The sequence below is a fragment of the Asparagus officinalis genome, chromosome 6 (genome assembly GCF_001876935.1).
Source record: "Asparagus officinalis chromosome 6, Aspof.V1, whole genome shotgun sequence".
Classification (NCBI taxonomy): Eukaryota; Viridiplantae; Streptophyta; class Magnoliopsida; order Asparagales; family Asparagaceae; genus Asparagus; species Asparagus officinalis.
Genome location: NC_033799.1, coordinates 10478830 through 10486550, shown reverse-complemented (window position 1 = coordinate 10486550; position 7721 = coordinate 10478830).

Genomic DNA, 7721 nt, shown 5'->3' with positions numbered 1-7721 from the left:
GGTTAGGCACGCGGTGTACATACTCAACCGACTACCAACCAAGGCATTGCACGACCACACACCTTACGAAGCTTGGTTTGGTAAGAAACCCCACCTAGAACACTTGAGAGTTTTCGGATGTGTGGCGCATGTGAAAATTGCAGGTCCTTCTCACAAGAAACTCGACGACCGGAGCACGCCAATGGTGTATATCGGGGTAGAAGAAGGAAGCAAAGCGCATCGCCTTTACAACCCTCAACACGACAGAATTCATGTCAGCAGAGACGTCGCGTTCGAGGAAGGAAGAGAATGGGATTGGAGCACAAATGGAGACGAGAGAGCACCTAGCTTGGCGGAGTTAACAGTGGAAGGGGAGTCTGCAGTAACCGGCACAACAACCGGCACATTGCAAGTCGGCCAATCTGCGACAGCGGCGATCAAAGCCAGACTGCAGCAGCCGGCCAAACTGGACAGTAGCAGCGGGAAATCCTGTGCATTGGAGATGACCGGAGACCAATCTGGATAGCAAGGCAGCCAGCAGCAGGCCGAACCAGTCCGCGTACACCTGCTGGTGCTGCAGGCCGAACCAGGAGCAGTACACTTGCTGGTGCTGTAGGCCGAACCAGGAGCAGTATACTTGCTGGTCCAGAAACTGCTGCAGAGGCAGCAAACCCCACTGTATTGGAAATGTTCGGACCCCCTGAAGCTGCAGCGATGACTCCAGATGAACCTGTGCGTTATCGGTCCCTAGCAGATATCTATGCAGAGACGGAGGTGATTAATCTCCCCGCAGAAGAATTATTCCTGATCTCTGAAGAACCTGCGAGCTACATTGAGGCTGCAACAGATCAAGAATGGCGGACAGCCATGGAGAAGGAAATGGAGGCCATCGAGAAGAACAAGACTTGGGTACTCACGGAGTTACCGTGGGGTTCCAAACCCATTGGTCTCAAATGGGTATACAAGCTGAAGAAAGACAATGAAGGCAACATTCTCAAGCACAAGGCAGGACTTGTAGCAAAAGGCTACGTTCAGCAGCAAGGCGTGGACTTCGATGAGGTGTTTGCACCTATGGCGAGGCTTGATACCATCAGAATAATCCTCGCTATATCAACACAGAACGGGTGGGAGGTGCACCATCTGGATGTGAAGTCGACATTCCGAAATGGTGATCTCCAGGAAGAAGTGTATGTGGTTCAACCTGAAGGGTTCGTTGTGAAGAATCAGGAACACAAGGTCTACAAACTCACAAAGGCACTCTACGGTCTACGCCAAGCACCTCGGGCGTGGAACACACGCCTTGATAAGTGTTTGAAGAGCATCAGATTTGCACGATGTACTCAGGAGCAGGCGGTATACACCAGGAGTAACAGAGGGAATTTACTCATTGTTGGCGTGTACGTGGACGACTTGATTGTTACGGGCTCGAGAGCGGATGAGATAAAGTTTTTCAAGCAACAGATGATGAAGGAGTTCGAGATGAGTGACCTTGGGTTACTTTCCTATTATCTTGGTATCGAGGTGGATCAGCGAGATGATTGCATTGCGCTAAGGCAGGCGGCCTATGCGAAGAAAGTTTTGGGTCAGTTCGGAATGATGGATTGCAACCCGACACAATATCCCATGGAAGCAAAGCTAAAGCTTGGAAAGGATTCTGAAGGAACACCGGTGGACGTGACAGAGTATAGACGCATCATCGGATGCTTAAGGTATCTAACTCACACCCGACCCGATATCACATATGCCGTGGGGATTGTGAGTAGGTACATGGAGCACCCTACAGTTTTGTATCGACAGGCTGTCAAGCATATTCTGAGGTACGTGAAGGGTACTGTGTCCTACGGATTGGTGTACAAACGAGGTCGAGGCAATGAAGAGTTGGTGGGATTCACTGACAGTGATCTTGCGGGAGATGTTGATGACAGGCGCAGCACATGCGGCATGGCATTCTATCTAGGTGACAGCCTGGTCACTTGGACATCACAGAAGCAGAAGACGGTGGCATTATCATCCTGTGAGGCAGAATTTATGGCGGCGACTGCAGCAGCGTGCCAAGGTCTGTGGCTAAGGAGTTTAATTAGCGAGGTGATCGGGAGTGAGCCCAAGCCGGTTACACTCTTCGTCGACAACAAGTCCGCGATTGCCTTGATGAAGAATCCGGTTTTCCATGGAAGAAGCAAGCATATTGACACACGTTTTCACTTCATTCGTGAGTGTGTTGAGCGAGGACAGATTAAAGTGGAGTTCGTGAGCACGAGCGAGCAGCGAGCGGATATTCTCACGAAGGCACTAGCAAGGGTGAAGTTCATCGAGATGCGGGAGCTGTTAGGAGTAAGGGACTTAGAGTCTCGTCCAGATTAAGGGGGAGAATGTGGGTTTGTTAATCAGTCCGAATTGTTAGTTTGAGTCCAAGTTATTAGATAGAATTCTAGTTATGGTAGAATACTAGTTAGTGGATAGATTCCTAGTTATTGGATAAAGATTAGAGTTGTAATCTTATTCCTATATATATGTAAACAATCTTTTTGAGTTGTAGAACGTGAATAAAATCAAGAGAGAAGTTCCTGCTCCATCCGGCTTGTGTTCATCAACAAAACAGAGACTTAAAGAAAAGCTCCCAGCAGAACACGTTCTCTGTTCTTTGGTGTTCAATCTCTCAAAAATCAGCCAGGTTATCTTTCTTTACAGGTTTGCTCATAGGTTACAGGTTCTGTGTTTTTTGGCCGATCCTGTTTCAGAAGCCTACATAGGTGTCCCCATGTTCATCTATAAGCTTTCAATTATATAAATGACATTAGGTACCAACCACTTCTCTTATGAAATTATGAAAATAGGCCATAGGCATCCAAAGTGATAATCAAAGTACACCCTTAATTGGAAAGTGACGTTGGACCTACTTTTGATAGCCAAGAAGGCTGCTGCCTTCAGATGCTTCCATGAATTAAAAAAAAAAAACTATATTATCAAAGTTGGCTAATTGCCGATAGACCCCCTATTGTATTTCCCAATTGCGAATAGAGCCCCTGCAATTATATTTGTGGGCAAGGGCCTATGCGTTGCAAGTGCATGCTTGTTGGATTACCGATCGTTGAATCATGGATTGTAGCTCACCATCAACTTGCTGCACCGAGACATACTCTTAAAGAGTCGCAAGCTACTCTAATTTAAGGATAGCGCATCAAGTGAAGTGCTGTAAAAATCCAATGTGAAGCCCGAAGGTGTTTCTATGTTGAATGCCTAGTCTAGTTAGCCCACAAGTGAAGTGCTGTAAAAGTAAGTGAATCCTGCATGAAACTAAAGTGTATTTAAAGATTGAACTATACTCACAAATTAAGAGAGGGTTGCTGAGGTTATTAACATGCGAGTATAGTCCTATATTGAATAGGCTAAGAAAGAGTCCACATTGGATAGCTATAGCTATATATGCATTAAAATTGATTTCTGACTTCTATTTAAAGCTCATCAACTCTAACTTAGGTTCAATTTCTTCGCCAACAATAACTCGGATATTGGTCATTACGTATGAGGGATGTCTATCTGCGACAATAGAGGCACAAGGCCCCAATTATCCCCTTTTATAAATGACACTCATTAATTTATAACCAGCTCTACGTGACAAATGGTCATGAGCGCAAAAGTTGATTATCGTGGAGCCATTGTTACTAGTACAGTGAAAAATCTCTTTCTAAACCACTGTGATCTGAGAACGATTACAATTGAATTTAAGTATACTTACTATAAAAAAAAAACTATTTTTTTCTTATCCAAAATAATTTATAACTATATATTAGATAGAAGATGACTTTGATTAAAGTGAACTTTTACTTTTTCCGAATGGGAAGCCAGTTCACAAATTCTTCGCACGGCATGGCCATTGTGGAAAGTTGGATGGCAGTACGGCTAGATTCGGACCTCCCACTACACTATATGAAAACTGTTAATTTGTTTAATAGATAATTATAATTTGTCTTTGAGTACATATTAGAAAATGAGTGTAAAGTATGAAGCACGGACGAGTATTAGATTTGGAATGAATCATAAATGTTTACTAAATAATTTACCAACTATGATTAATGTTGTTGATGTCAGTTTTCGAAACAAAGGGTTATGTGAGGATTGTTTAAGGTGTTAAGGTCCTCAGTCTCCTTTAGACAGTTGGTTCTTAATTAAGCAGAGAATCTCGTCCTGCACATGAACAACACGTGACAATATCGGAGTTGGGATCTCTGGTGCTTCCTCTGACAATTAATTCTGTAGTGAACTTGAGTGGAGAAGAATGAGTAATTTTCTAGCAAGAAATTACTTACCCTATGTAGTAGACATCATCTTTCCTTTATAGCAGATCTAAAGGGCAAATGCGTAACTTTGGCCAAGTCCAAGAAGGTAGCTTAGTCAATAGTTATTTTATAGGCATTGGTTGCAGAGGTGAATGAGTCACTCAGGCGTTTAATGCGATAGTGACAAGATATGCATGACGCTGACGAGGTCCGATGAGTCATAAAGACTTTCGAGGCTTGAACAATGATGATTATGATCATGCATTCAATGTGATGGCGATCTACTTTCAGCGGGGGACTCGAGGATAAATCGCCTCCCGACTCGTCTCTATGAGAGGGTTGGCGAATGATGCCTTTCGCTTCGATCTTGCGAGCGGACCTATAAGTATTGTCTTTTTACTCGACTTCGAAAGTTCTCGACACGGCTTTGTAGACTGATTTACTCGCACGTCTTTCGACTCAGCCCTTCTTAGAAAGGGTCGAATGTTGAAGCCTGTTCGAGTCATCTCGTATAGAGTGAGGTTGATCTGGTGTTTAGTTAATACGGGACACATGTCGACTCACCGTGAAAGATTAGCACTTAGTCATTTATATGATATAATGAATATAATAATTTCTATAGTACTTTCTTTAGTGGAGAGAATCCAAATCCAATACGTATTGACCATCTCTCCAAAATAGAAAAGAGGGAAACGTGAGAATTTATCCAATATCCGAGTTTGGGGGAGGGAGGATAACTTGGATGTGGAGTATTCTGGCACAAACCGTCGCCAAAAGGAGCGCAGACACGGGTCAAAAAGCATTTCAATCAACGTTCAAAAAAGATGTCTCAAGCAAAGCAGTCTTTTCTACTTTATGTTAAAAAACTGTTTGCTTCGAAAATCAAGCATAAATTTCTAGTGTGATAGTGCAAATCTCACGTGGTATTATCTTTGTTTTTTTAAATCGGAATAAATAGTCAGAATTAGAATAATAAGACTCTCTAATTGGCACCACATTAGAGGGAATCATAATCTCTTTATTGCTCTAGAAAATAAAAATGGGAAAACATTAGGATATTTGGTATCTTTTTTTAACAATTGTTTGGTATAAATTTATAAATATGAAAAATTATATATCTTTTTTAATAGATTGTTTTTTTACTAGCTACGTAATAATATCATATCATATCATATTCCCTTTGAAAGCAAGAGTTTGAGAAAAACTTTCCATGGTCAATATTATCATTCACTATTTTAAATATTTCATGTAAATCTAAATTTATTCTAATTCTAATTGTATCTTATACTAATCCCACATGAACTACGTATAGCTCAACAATTAAAAAAAAGATTACTAATATACATGAAACACTATTTTGAATAATTCATGTAAATATCATCACATTCTAATACTAATTATATCTTATACTAAGCGAACGTGAACTACCTGTTGCTCAACAATTAAAAAAAGATTAAGAAATCATACATAGCTAATATATTATAATACATAAAGTATTTTTTAAAAAAGCCTAAAAAGTTTTAAAAATTACATAAAATATCCTCAAAACCTTAAAATTACACAAAACACCATGACTTTTCAAAACTTAAAATAACAAACATGGAATCTTGAAATTAACAATAGACCTCAAACAATTTTAAATTTACAACTAACATGTTCAACATTTCAAAAATTGAAACAACCTCAAAAGTTCAAATTAGAAGAAAAAAAAACACCTTGAAATCTTGAAATTTTAAATATTGCAAAGAATATTGATGAATGCAAGGGATTATCATCAGGTACTTGAAATTTTAAAATTTGTAAAAAATACCTTAAATGTATAAAAAGTGCAAAAACTATCTCAAAAGTTAAAAATGCCAAAAAAACCTAAAATTTTAGAATTATAACCAGTGCACATCAAATCTAAAAATTATCATCAGATCGCTAAAAATTTAAATTTTATAAAAAACAACCCAAAGTTTCAATATTTATAAAAAACACCCTCAAAATTTTTAAGTTGCAAGAAATATCTTAACATTTGAAAACGTACCACTAACACACGAAAAATGGAATTTCAAGCACCCATCATAAAATTTAAAATTTTCAAAAAACACTATCAAAGTTTTAAAGATTGTAAAACATGCCCTCCAATTCAAAATCACAAAAAAGCTGAAATTTTCTAAACTTGACAAAGAAAAGAGTAATTGTTTGATATTTTTTTCATTAAGGTATATAAACTTAACTTTCAATAGAGTTAAGCGGTGGTTCTACACTTGTAAAGGCTGCAAACAAAAAAATGGATAGAATTCTTAATAAGAATGTCAATGATAAATGTCATAGAATTGCCGATGAGGTAGTACCAAGGTTAAGTAATATCTTTTTTTCATAAACTATTAAAATTAATTATTAATATTATAATCTAAGGATAATTGATAATAAAAATGTAGGTATTTAGTTCGGATCCTCATGGAGAATGGCACAAACAAAACAAAAATAATATTATTTGACGTAGCATAAACTCTTATTAGATATATAATAGAATAATTTATTGTAGAGAAAAAAGAGATAACTCCCAACCTTATTTAAGTCATAAATTAGAAACACAAAATTTTCATATGTGTAAGTTTAACATTTATTCTCATTAAAATAGAAAAATAATCAAAATCCATATATTTCTAGAAGTTTGTGTTGAACATTGAAAATATGTGCAACTTTTTTTGTGAAGTAAGACGAGAAGATAAAAGATGAACGAGCCTGGAAAAAGATAACAATACAAAAAAATCCACCTCCAGTATGATGTCACAATTGATGTTAGAGGATGAAGACACTACTCTAGAATTACCTAGGGAAAAAAGATAAAGATGGAGAATGATTGATCTCAACTCAATAAGAAAATAAAACACAATGAATAAAAAGATCTATTTTCTAAATCTTCTATAGAATAGTTTAAATTTTTGAGTAATATTAAGAATCTTTAGAAGGGGATTTCATAAATTTTTAGTAGATTATATGCCTATGTAAAAATCTATGAAGAAATGCAGAGAAAACACAGTCACACAATCGATATGTTAAATTTGAACGTGTGCTCACAAAATGTCCACATTGAACCCATAAAACATCGCTTAAGGTGAAAAGTAGTCAAAGTGATGATACTTTAGAAGAGAGTTACAAGTTCACTAATAATTTAAGGGTAACCGGCTATTTCCTTTCAAACTACGTTATAAGTATGAAACAATGAAATAGAATACCATAGATTTGAAAGGGAAAAAAAAGTTAGAAATACACAGTCTGGGTTTTGAAGAAACAATCTCACATACTCAAAAAGGAACAAAATTGGGGAAATGTTTATTTAATATTATAACTTCATAAATACGTTAGGTTGTTAAATAAATAAATAAAAGGTAAACATTTTAGGTCTCTCTATCTACAACTTTATCCTCAAATTTACCTCGGTCTAAAAAGTAGTCAACCAAATACTGAAAACCC